The 12,800-nt window shown below is 45.1% G+C and overlaps 1 long non-coding RNA gene across 4 annotated transcripts; it reads left to right on the forward strand.

The window, feature by feature from the left end:
- Positions 1-1,775: 1,775 nt before the first annotated feature.
- On the forward strand, positions 1,776-11,649 carry LOC147343786 (uncharacterized). Of its 4 annotated transcripts, XR_015156220.1 has the most exons (4): positions 1,776-1,911; positions 3,796-3,905; positions 5,669-5,814; positions 5,898-6,660. It is a non-coding gene; the product is annotated as an uncharacterized LOC147343786 (long non-coding RNA). The 4 variants fall into 4 exon arrangements; XR_015156222.1 differs by lacking the exons at positions 5,669-5,814; positions 5,898-6,660 and adding an exon at positions 11,189-11,649; XR_015156221.1 differs by lacking the exons at positions 5,669-5,814; positions 5,898-6,660 and adding an exon at positions 8,124-10,782.
- Positions 11,650-12,800: the final 1,151 nt, after the last annotated feature.

The following is a 12,800-nucleotide window of genomic DNA, read 5'->3' on the forward strand; positions in this document are numbered from 1 at the left end:
TGGTTGGGACATTCTGCATGCATGCTCAGTCGAGACTCCATGGACCATAGGCCTCCAGGCTCCTCTGTCCATGGGATTTCCCAGGCAAAAATACTGGAGCGGGTTGCCATGCCCTCCTCCAGGGGATCTTCCCAACCCAAGGATCGAACCCCAGTCTCCTGCATCTCCTGCATTGGCAGGGCTTCCCAGGTGGTTTAGTGGTAAAGAGTCTGCCTGGTAAAGAATTCAGGGGATTTTAGGGCATTATTCTTTTCTGTGTGATCAAAGTTTGATTGCAAGCACTTTCGTGTTCCAGTTCCCCAGAGGGAAAAAGTGTGGAGGTTTTTATGGAAAGGCCAGGAAGTGGCAATACGTTGCTTACGCATGCGTCCACTGGCACAACCTGACCCTACCAGCATCACTTGAGAACATCACAAGTTCTCAAGTGGTGCTGCTAGGATCACCCTGCAAGGACCACTGCTGTCAGAGGTGGCAGAGAATCAAGACAGAAAAAATAAGGCTCCCTGAATGACTAAGTGGAGTAGAGTTGCCCTGCAGACCTGGAGAACTAACCTGAGACCGTTCTGTGAGGAAGAAGGAAAAAAGCTTGTCTTCGTTAGCCATTAAATTCTTTTTGAACCTCTTTTGAGTCTCCTATCACCACTTCTTGCTTTCCTTTTCTTACTCCCCTGTTTTATCAAAGCACATCCACCAAAAGTTTTCTGAGAAAAGAAGGTGAATGTCTTGAGACACTGAATGTCTGAAACTGTTTTTAAAAGAGTGAACTTGATTTATAGTTTAGTTGGGTAGAGAGTTCAGGGTTCAAACCATTTCCCTCAGAATTTCTTTATTGTCTTCAATTGCTATTTTGATTCTCGAGTTTTTTTTAAGTGACTTTGAAATTTTTCTTTTTAGCAACGTTTATGAATTTTAAAAAATTTCTGATGATGTGAAATTTTAGAATTATGTGTTTGGGTATATCTTTTCTCACTTACTGTCCTGTCCTTCAGTTCAGACTCAGTATTAATTTTTGAATGATTTCCTCCTGTTTGTTTTGTTGGTTCACACTTTCTAGCATGTCTCAAACCACTGTCTCAAAATTTCCTAACCTTTACATCTTCTGTAGCTTTTTCTTTTTGTTCCATTTTCTGGAAGGTGAAATGTTGATTTTTTTTTTATCATATGTTTAACTGCTTGAGGCATTTTCTTGCTTTGTAAGTCTTTAAAAAAATATCTTTTGGCAATGAAGCATGTGGGATCTTAGTCTCTCCTCTCCCAGACCCCCCAAAAAAACTGAGTCCATGCCCTCTGCATTGGGAACATGAAGTCTTAACCACTACACCAACAGGGACCTCCTGAGACTCTGTTATTCTTATTTCAAGGATGCGGTGTTTTCTCTTTTTTTAGAGACTTTCTTTTGTGTCCTGCCTTCTTTTTTTCTGAGTTCTTCTTTTTGGCTAGTTTGTTTTGTTTTGGTGTGTTTCTTGTTAGGAGCCTTTCTCAAATGTCTATTGCTCTTTTTTTTTGGCATGGTGGGAGGGTGCATGTCTCTCCATACAGGGAGAGGCTTCACCATAGCTTATGCAGGAAACTGATGTTTCCTTAGGGGAAACTCCTTAGTCTTTTCTCTTGGATCTGTAAGTGTTTCATAGAATTTTCCAGCCTCCTGTCTGGGGTGGAGGTGGGGCAGTGCCTGAGCTTTTGCTGCCAGCATTCTGGGAGTTGAGCTGGGGAAAGGGCTGGGAAACTTACCTTTCAGCAGGTGATGTCAACTTTCACTTAAATACGCTCCTTTCACTAGGATGCCTCGCCCTGCCCTCAGCAGTACCTGATGTTCCTGAAAGAGAACTGGTCTGGTTCAGCTTCTCTTGAGGGTAAATCTGCTTCTCAAGCTCAAAGAGGGGCTTTGGAGTGTCCAGATGCTTCTTTAAGGTCAGTCATTCATTTTAAGTCATAGCATAGATGTTAATTTCCTCTAGGCCACTAAGTCAGTTATCACTTGCCTGGTCCGCCTCTCTGTGTTCAGAATTTTGATCACATCTTTTGGTTGTTGTCATCCTCTTCCACTCTCTTCTTCATTGTGGATTTATGCTTCTTTTTTTTTTTATTTCTTTAATGCCATTTTAGTGGATTTCTGCCCATCTTTTATTTAAAGCCTCTATTCTTTTAAGTAAAAATGAAAACATTGGAATATCTTAATCACTCAAATTATATTAGTAATTGTATTAGTGTGGGAGAATTGTATTTTTCTTCTCTTTTCCCAACTTTCCGTAATGTGTTTATATTCTTTTGAGAATGTTTTAATTGCATTTCTTTTGATCTAGTTCTGGGAAATTGTCCCAGGGTAACAACCAAAAATGTGTGCAAGAAAGCTCTACGAGGTGGTTCCTCACTGGGTGTTTATAATGTCAAACAATGGAAACAAGCTAATTGTCTGACAATAGGAGGTTGTTTAAACACTTCAGGGTACATTCATGTAATGGCGTACTTGGAACCCATTAAAAATGATGTTGTGGGAGACTAATGATGTGTAAAAATGTTCATAATGCATCAGAAGTTTAAAAACAAATACCAAACAGTATGTAAGGTATATGTGTGTGCGCCCTTGCTCAGTTATGTCTGGCTCTTTGCGACCCCCATGGACAGAGGAGCCTGGCGATTCCCCAGGCAAGAAGAGTACTTGAGTGTGCTGCCATTTCCTCCTCCAAGGAATCTTCCTGACCCAGGGATCGAACCCACGTCTCTTACGTCTCCAGCATTATAGGTGAATTCTTTACTGCTGAGCCGCCAGGGAAGCCCATGTAAAGTATGGTTCTTTTTTTTTCTAAAAAGAGTTCGTGAATGTATGTATACATTAACACTATGGGATTGATCTATGTATATATAACAATGCTTATAATAATAGTATTATTGAGCACTTACTGCTTGGCTGCTAATATTCTGAGCCTGTTAGGTAGATTGTCTTAGTTCATTCTCATAATGCTTATATATGAGGTTAATATTATTCCTTTTTTCATTTTACTGATGAAAAAGCTGAAGCCTAGAGAGTTCATTATAATTGACCAGGGGCACACAGAGCTGTTATTCACACCTAAACCTGCTGACCCCAGAGTCTATCTGCTTGATCATCATCATTATGTAACAAAATATTAAAAGACATGTCAAGTGGGTTTTATTTTCTTTGTGTGTTTAAGGAGTGAGGAAAAGGCTGAAGAAATAAGAAGGGGGTTGAAAAGGTTGAACTTCGTTGCAATGTTTCCTTTGCAAATGATCAGTGGAAAAACACCTCTCTCCCCATTGGTTAGATCTTGTTTGTGACATCTGGGATTTAAACAGCTGTCTCTAATATATGTTTAGGGACAGAACTTTTCTGTGCTTATTGCATACCATTAGATGATAAGTCTTTTGAGGGCTTAAGCCATCTACTTTAAGTCAGATTCTATTAGAAAGCAAACCCTGCAGGTCAAAACCACAAAACAGTATCACCTCACATCTGTTAGAATGGCTGTCATGAAAAAGACCAGAGATAAGTGTTGTCGAGGGTGTGGATGAGCGGGAGCTGTTTGTTTAGTGCTGGTGGTTACTGTAGCCATCATGGAAAATAGTATGGAGAGTCTTCAAAGAACTCAGAATAGAACTACCAACTTTGATCCCTGGGTCGGGAAGATCCCCTGGAGAAGAAAATGGCAACCTACTCGAGCATTCTTGCCTGGAAAATCCCATGGACGGAGGAGCCTGCAGCACGGCGGGCTACATCCATAGGGTCGCAAAGAGTTGGACACGACTGAGTGACTTCACTTTCACACAACCCAACAGTTCTACTTCTGGATAGCTATCTGAAAGAAATGAAACCACTACTCGCATCCCCGTGTTTGCTGTGGCATTACTCACAGAGGCATGGAGACCACCTAAGCGTCCACCATCAGGTGAGTGGATAAGAAGGTGTGGCACGTGTATACAGTGGGATACTATTCAGCCATGAGCATGAAATCTTGCCATCTGCAGCAACGGGGACGGACTTGGCGGACTTTATGCTAAGTGAAATAAGTCAGACAGAAGAAGACAAATACTGTTTGGTCTTATTTACATGTAGACTCTGAAAAAGCCAAACTCACAGAAGCAGAGACAGAATGGTGAGGGGCTGAGAGAAATGAGGTGTTGGTCACAGGGTACAGACCTTCAGTTATGAGGTGAATAAGTTTAGGGATCTAAGGTACAGCTTGTTGCCTATTGCTCACAGCCGTGTACACTTGAAAGTTGCCACAAGTACAGCTTTGAGAGGGAGGGGCAGCCAGGGGGAGGGAATTAAGGAGAACAAACTATTATGCATAAAAGAAACTGTAAGGATATATTGCACAATATGGGGAATATAGCAAATATTTTATAATAGCTATAAATGGAGCACAGCCTTTAAAAATTGTGAATCTGTATATTGAAAACCTACAATTTATATAAATTACACTTCAATTTTTTTTTAAGTAGTGCTTTAGTGTTCTCACCATAACAACAATAACATGGAAATTATGCGACATGAAAGATGTGTTAACCAACCTCATTGTAACCATTTTACAGTGCCTAGGTGTTTCCGATCATCATGTTGTACACATTAAAATCACACAAGGTTGTATGTCAATTATATCTGAAGAAAGCTGGAAAAAGAAAAAGAAGAAAACAGATCCTGTGACGAGAAAACCAAGTCACAAAAAGATAAGAAAGCACCCCTTATTTGGGGAATATACTGGTGGCCAAAGTTCCAGAATTTACTTAGTTACAGTAGAATTTGGCTTGCTTTCTTTTTTTAAAAAAAATTTATTTAGCTGCATCAGGTCTTAGTTTGGGCGTGTGAGCTCTTAGTTGTGGCACGTGGGATCTAGTTCCTGACCAGGAATGGAACCTGGGCCCCCTGCATTGGGAGCTTGGCGTCTTAGCCACTGGACCACCAGGGAAGTCCCATGGCTTTCCTTTGGTGTGTGTTTTTCTATCACACCGAGTGGTTTACGGGCTCTCAGGAAAGGCTCTTGGCCTGCTAATTAGTTGTCCTAACCAATAATCTGAGAAACCAATGCCCCTGTGCCCACTTCCTCCCCCTAAGGTTTCCACGTAGAGTCTCAGACTCGGGAAGCTGGGTTCCCTGCCCCTGTGGTGCTTTAGTCACGGACAGGCCCTCCCGGGAACGTCTGTGAGATGCTGGTACCTGCAGTCCTCTCAGCCAACTCTGCAGGTCCAGCCCGAGTCTGATGAAAGGTCCTCCTGATTTATGGAGCCCCTGTCCCCGCCCTCCCATCGTCACCCTGTGCTGCTTGAACTAGGTCATTACGATGCAGCAGGTGTTCAATACTGTTTTGCCACAAAATGAAAGGGGCTTAAAGTGTTCAGTGATAATGCGTTCCTATATCAGAGTATTTATGAAAGAGTCAAGATCGTCTGGTTTGGCCCCAGTCCCAATATATGCTCTTCTCCAGATTCCACACATTAAAAACAATGTGTTTTTTATGTTCATTCTTTCTTTCTTTCTTTTTTAAATGTCCCTTCTTCACTGGTTGCCTCTGATTAATATCCCTGTGCTCTCTTAGACCCTGAAAGTGGTGTAGTTTTGCCAGGACACTTTAACAATAAGGTGATTAGGGAGCAATTCATTGGAGCCAGGGGGCGATGTAACAAAGCATTTTTCACCGGCCTTCTCCCTCAGTCCCCACAAAGACAAAACCCACTGGTAGGAGAAGCTGAGGCGCAGACAGCGCAGGAATCAAGGTTCCTTCACCGAAAGAACAAAAGACACACGTTTCCGAAGGCCATTTTGAATAAGCCAGCATGGCGGGGACCCATTTATCCCAGGTGACCCCAAGCGGGCGGGGATGGGGGGAGCTGTTGTTCTTTTCACTGGGATTTCAGACCAAGACGTTGATGTTGCTTCTTAGATAGGTCCTCAGCAGACGGCAGTTGGTGGCACCACTACCTTGTTTCACCAGGACCAGGTTGAATACAGCCTCCCTCCCTCATCGCCGACTCTCATCTGATCCGCTGCTGATGTGCAGAACGGAATCAAAGCCGTAGGACCCACTGGTGTGTGCTGATGACACGGCACAGGGCAAGTGCCCTTCCGCTCTGCAGAGCAGACCTGCAGCCCGTCTCAGAGCCCTGTTACGAATCACCGGGAGGTGTAAAGGGAATTTCCGCTTGTTAGGGATCACTTCCTCCTGCAACATCGCTGCTTGCCTGGCGGAATGCGCACAACCAGCCCGGGTTGTACAGAAATGAGGCTTCCAACAGCCTCGTGAGTTTTAGCTCAGTGCAACAGAGGCTTGGTCGTTAACCCTAGTAAATGCCGCGGGCGGTCTCTGAGCCCCGGTCGGAGAACCTGTCTCCTTGCTCCAGCTGGGCTCCGCAGCTGCTCCTGGAGTTCTGCTCCAAACTTGATGGGATGACTCATCCGACCAAGTTTTTTCCTTGCTGACTCCTTGACTTCCCAGACCATAAAAAGGAGGATTTGAGGAGAGCCTCTAAATCAGTCAGTCAGTGACTAACTGTTGGTTAAACAACTACCCTGTGTCTAGCATCAGACTTGCTGCTATGGCCCCTTACAGATAAAAAGGAGACATGGTCCCTTCTCATCAGACGCCTATAGCTTAGTGGGGGAAACCAGATAAGCACCTGTAATGATAAAAAGAAAATGATAAAGTGTGAGCTGTATGGTGTTGAGTTTAAATGCAATTGAAGTTTGGACGGTTTGTATACATTAGGTTCATGGGCAGGAAAGGGGTGGAAATACTGGAAGTCAAAATGCAGGCAACTTAAAGTTCACAAAATTTTCTACATTGTAATAAGGTTGGGAAGAGCAAGTGAAGAGAGGGTGTTGTGGGCTGAATTGTTTTTCCTTCTGGCTGTTTAACAGGTGTCCTCTGGGATGAGGGGCTCGCCAGAAATTTCATCATGTGGTACCCATCCTCCAACACGGCCCCAGGGACCACTGCCTCCCCATGTTCATAGCCTCACATGGCTCTCTCTCACACTGTCCCAGGGCTGGTCTCAGTGACCAGTAGAAAATGGTATAAGTAATGCTACGCTGCTTTTGAGATTGTTGTTCATTCGCTAAGTTGTGTCCGACTCTTTGAGACCCCGTGGACTGCAACACGCCAGGCTTCCCTGTCCTTCATTTTCTCCCAGAGTTCGCTCAAGCTCATGTCCTCTGAGTTGGTGATGCCATTCAGCCAGGTCATCCTCTGTCACCCCTTTGTCTTCCTGCCCTCAATCTTTCCCAGAGATTAGATTTTAAAAAAGACTCTGACTTCCATCTCTCTCTTTCCCTCCCAGACCTCTGGGTGAAGCCAGCTTCCATGTCATGAGCCGTCCTATGGAAAAGCTCACAGGGCAAGGAATTGGGCTTCCCTGGTGGCTCTGAGGGTTAAGTGTCTGCCTGCAATGCTGGAGACCTGGGTTCAATCCCTAGGTCGGGAAGATTCCCCTGGAGAAGGCAATGGCAACCCACTCCAGTATCCTTACCTGGAAAATCCCATGGACAGAGAAGCCTGGTAGGCTACAGTCTGTGAAGTCGCAAAGAGTCGGATATGACTGAGTGACTTCACCTTCACGAACATCGATGTGAACAAGTGGGAAATGGATCTTCCAGCCCTGTTCGACTCTTCAGATGACAGCCCCTGCCAATAGTTTGATTACAACATCGTGAGCTATTGAGCCAGGACTAAGTCAAGTGAAAGTCGCTCAGTCATGTCCGACTCTTTGAGACCCCATGGACTGTAGTCTATGGATTTCTCCAGGCCAGAATACTGGAGTGAGTTAGCTGTTCCCTTCTCCAGGGAATCTTCCCAACCCAGGTATCGAACCCAGGCCTCCTACTTAGAAAGTGCATTCTTTACCAGCTGAGCCACTAGGGAAACCCTAGTGAGCCAGAACCATCCAATTAAGCTGCAGCTGGCTTCCAGACCCACAGGAACTATGTGAAAAAGCACATATTTGTTGCTTTAAGCCACTACCACTGAGCACCGTCCCCTTCTGGGCCAAATCTAACTCTGTACTCCAGCCTTCAGCTTAGCCTGTGCTTTGTGCAGGCTCAGCAGAACCAGGGCACCTGATGGCAACGCTCTTCTTCCCAGAACCAAATGAGTGACAGCTTTTTTCATTTCCAGATTGTGAGAACTCCTCTCAGGGATTGAATTGGCCTTGGCTGCTGCTCTGGGTTTGCCAGAGACCCCCCCTGGCTGTGGGTACATTAAACAGTGCCATTGAATATCATGTAAGCCCAGGTCTGCAGCCTGCTGATCGGATGTAAACTGCCGCCTTCCCTGTGGTTTGTGAAAGCCACCAGCCAGAAAAACATCTGCAAAGAATGCCGCCCCCCCACCTCACTGCAGTGGACCAAGAGATGAGATGCTCACCCTGAGATCTTCCAGGGGCTTTTGCAGTGGAAAGAATGGTTTGAGTTGGGAATCATGAAGCTGCCCACAGACATGATGGTGAAATCTCACCATTGGCAAAACACCTATCACACCCACGGTTTTCTCTTGGTCAAAACTGGGAGGCAATGACATTCCTATGAACTGAGACATTGTCAGGCACTGAGGGCAAACGCTGTCAAACTGAGGACTGGTCCGACGTTGGGAAGATGGTAAAGAACCGGGTTGGGAAACCCTAGTGTCCCACAGTGGAGGTACAGAAGCAGTGGTCTAATATCTCAGACTCTGAGTGCTTCTGGAATTTCCCTGTCTGACTAAGCGGCAGGACTGCCCACTCAGTTTTCTGAAACCACAGGGGAGAATTGTTCTGGAGCATTCACACATCTCAATCCCTCTTCCTGTCTTATCTAGCACCTCCTATTTTCCCAACTCTTCTCCTGCCCTCTGTTCCTGCTGCGATGGCCCCTGTGTGCCTCTGTTGTTTCTTGCCCAGATTATACCTGGTGGTCATCATTATCTTTCCAAGACAAAGACCTGATCATGTAATCCTATTGCTCAAAAACACTCACTGTCTGATGTGGTGTAATAACCAACTCAGGGACACGGAGAGACAGAGTGGTTCTAGTTGATGGAAAAAAACCAAATCGGTCATCATGGGCTTTACACACATAACCTAAAGACCTTGGCTTGAATTCTCTTTTCACCACTTATCACATTATCTCTGTGTAAAATGAGATAATGATGCTTGCCTTGTAGAAGAGCCTGCCCCAAGTAATTGCTGAATGAGTGTCTGTTTTATATACAAACACGCACATCTCTTATCAGTGGTAGGAGTATTGGAGAGAGTGAATGGATGTAGTAAGTGACCCTCTCTCTTTCTTTTTCCAAGACACTGAGTATTATTCCCTGTGCTATAGAGTAGGTCCTTACTGTTTATCTCTTTCATGTCTAGTAGTGTGTATCTGTTAATCCCAAACTCCTAATTTATCCCTCCCCCCTTTCCCCTTTGGGAACCAAGTTTGTTCTCGATGTCTGTGAGTCTGTTTCAGTTTTGTAAATAAGTTTATTTCTTGTTGTTGTTCGGTTGCTAATTTGTGTCCGACTCTTTGCGACCCCATGGACTGCAGCACGCCAGGCCTCCCTGTCCCTCACCATCTCCCAGAGTTTGCCCAAGTTAGTATTCATTGAATCAGTGATGCCATCCAGCCATCTCATCCTCTGATGCTCTCTCCTCCTTCTGCCTTCAATCTTTCCCAGAATCAGGGTCTTTTCCAGTGAGTCAGCTGTTCACATCAGGTGGCCAAAGTATTGGAACTTCAGCTTCAACATCAGTCCTTCCAATGAATACTCAGTTGATTTCCTTTAGGATGGACTGGTTTGATCTCCTTGCAGTCCAAGGGACTTTCAAGGGTCTTCTCTAGCACCATAGTTTGAAAGCATCAATTCTTCGGAGCTCAGTCTTCTTTATGGTCCAACTCTCACATCCATATGTGTCTACTGGAAAGACCACAGCTTTGACAATGTAGACCTTTGTTGGCAATGTGACATCTTTGATTTTTAACACACTGCCTAGGTGTGTCATACCTTTCCTTCCAAGAAGCAAGGGTCTTCTAATTTCAGGGCTGGAGTCACCATCCACAGTGATTTTGGAGCCCAAGAGGAGAAAATCTATCAGTCACAAACAGACAAATATGGTATGATTTCACCTCGGTTCAGTTCAGAGCAGTGGCTCAGTCATGTCCCATGGACCCCATGGACTGCAGCAGGCCAGGCCTCCCTATCCATCACCAACTCTCAGAGTTTACCCAAACTCATGTCCATTGAGTCAGTGATGTCATCCAACCATCTCATCCTCTGTCATCCCCTTCTCCTGCGTTCAATCTTTCCCAGCATCAGGATCTTTTCAAATGAGTCAGCTCTTCGCATCAGGTGGCCAAAGTATTGGAGCTGCAGCTTCAACATCAGTCCTTCTAATGAATATTCAGGACCGAATATTCACCTACATGAGGCAAATTCATAGGGACACAATGTTGGCTGCTCAGGTTAGAGAGAGGAGGGAATGTGGAGCTATGCTGTCTAGCGGGTACAGAGTGTCTGTTTTACAAAATGACAAGAGCTCTGTGGAGGAATGGCGGTGATGGTTTGCACAACCTGAATGAATGTAATGCCACTGAAGGGTAGTACATTTGTAAAGCTGGCTAAGACGATACAGTCTATGTTGTTTACGTCTTACCACAATCTTTAAAAATAATAAAATAAGATTAAAAAAGGTCACTCAAGTCTTACAAGGTATTGCCCCACTCGCAAAGGTGGGATCCATGCCTGTATATATACAGGACATAATGATTAAGTATCTCCTGATAATTTCATTCAAGGAAAATCAAAATGTAAATAAAAGAATGTAAATGTAAAAAAAAAGAAAAAAATCCTCAAATGTCATCCCTTCAGTGCACACATCCTATCTCTGGGACAGTGGCCGTCAAACTAGTCAGTGGTTCTTAAAGTTAAGAGTAAATAAGAGTCAACTTTCACTTTTCACTTTCATGCCTTGGAGAAGGAAATGGCAACCCACTCCAGTGTTCTTTCCTGCAGAATCCCAAGGACGGGGGAGCCTGGTGGGCTGCCGTCTCTGGAGTCCCACAGAGTTGGACATGACTGAAGCGACTTAGCAGCAGCAGCAGCAGATCCTTAAAAAGCTAAAAATAGAACTGCTGTATGACTCAGCAATCCCTCTCTTGGGCATATAACGAGAGAAAGCCATAATTCAAAAGATACATGCGCCCCCATGTTTATTGCAGCGCTATTTACAACAGCCAAGACATGGATGCAACCCAAGTGTCCATCAAAAGAAGAATGGATAAAGAAGAAGCGGTACATGCACGTGATGAAATATTGCTCGGGCATAAAAAAGAGCAAAACAGTGCCATCTGCAGCAGCGTGGATGGACCTAGAGATTGTCCGAGTGATATAAGTCAGATGAGAAGGAGAAGTATCACATGGTATCCCTTACACGTAGAATCTAAAAAAAAAGGATACAAACGAACTTATTTACAAAACAGAAGTAGAGTCATGGGTATAGAGAATAAATGTATGGTTACCATGGGATGGTAGGGAAGGATAAACTGTGAGATTGGGATTGATGAATACACACTACTAAATATAAAATAGATAACTAGAAAGAATACCCTACTGTACAGCATGGGGAAATGCTACTCTATACTCTATAATGACCTATAGGGAAAAGAATCTAAAAAAAAAGGTGGATATGTGTATGTGTATAACAGATTCACTTTGCTGTACGCCTGAAACTCATACAACATTTTAAATAAACTATACTTCAGTAAATTTTTTTTTAAAAGAATCAACTGAGAAAGTCATTAAAATATATCTTTCTGCCTCATAATAATCTCCCTGAGATTATGATTTGGAAGTTCAAGGGTCAGGTCTAGGAATCTAATTTGTAACAAGTCTGAGTCTGATACAGATGATCTGTGCGCAGCCAGGATGGTCCTTCCCTGGGTGCCTGTGGCCCCTTGGACGTACCTCTCAGAGCCCCTCACAGTGTCCTGAGGCTTCTGTCCCTGCCTCTGGCTCCTTTCCTGGGGTGGGGTCCCACCTCGGCAGCTGCCTGGAATCCCCCGCACCCGGCACAGAGCCTGCCATATGCCAGACACTGGATACTTAGGTCTGATAAATGACTCGCTATCTCTCGGCCATGCTTGCAATGCCCACTAATCAGAAGAGACTCACAGGGCATAGAAAAGACTACTCTGGAAATGAAAGGCCCTGACCTTGTCTGCAAGGAAAGCCACGGGCAGTGTCACCCCCATTGCCTGAACGGGCTCCCTGGGCTTGGAGACTATGTCAGAACCTACAGGGGATGGGGACAGGGGGGATGGTGATTGCAGGAGGTCTGGAGGGAGAAGGAAGTGCAGGGGATTGACAGAAATAACCAAGGTCCTGAAACGCCACAGGAGAGCATGAGGGTGGCCGAAGAGGACCATTTAAGGCTGGGACAACCCTGGGAACATCCACTGGCTCTTCTGAACGCTTCCAACCAGCTACTCAAGGAAAGCATCCTCGCGAGAGGCGGGCGGACAAGCCTGGGCAGTGTGGCCGGGCTGGGGGCCTGCCAGCACCTGGGCCGGCCGCTCAAGAAGCACAGGGGCTTTTTTGTGAGGAAACAGGAACAGGGAACAATCTTGGCAGGCAGTGTGCTCCCCTAGGCAGTCAAGAGGCTTCCCGTTTAGCTGCCCTCACTTCCCAGATGCCTGTGTGTCTGTTGGCTTCGTGCTCCTGTTAATTAAAGGAAGCATGTGTGGTTTCGGCACTGGTACCCTGGTCCCAGGGGTCTTCTCCACCGCAGTGCCGCCACCACCGGTAGAATCCATTCGGCTCCCACCCAAAAGT

The sequence above is a fragment of the Bos grunniens genome, chromosome 27 (assembly GCF_055505025.1).
Source record: "Bos grunniens cultivar Pamir isolate PY7600 chromosome 27, Bosgru_T2T1.0, whole genome shotgun sequence".
In the NCBI taxonomy this organism is placed as follows: Eukaryota; Metazoa; Chordata; class Mammalia; order Artiodactyla; family Bovidae; genus Bos; species Bos grunniens.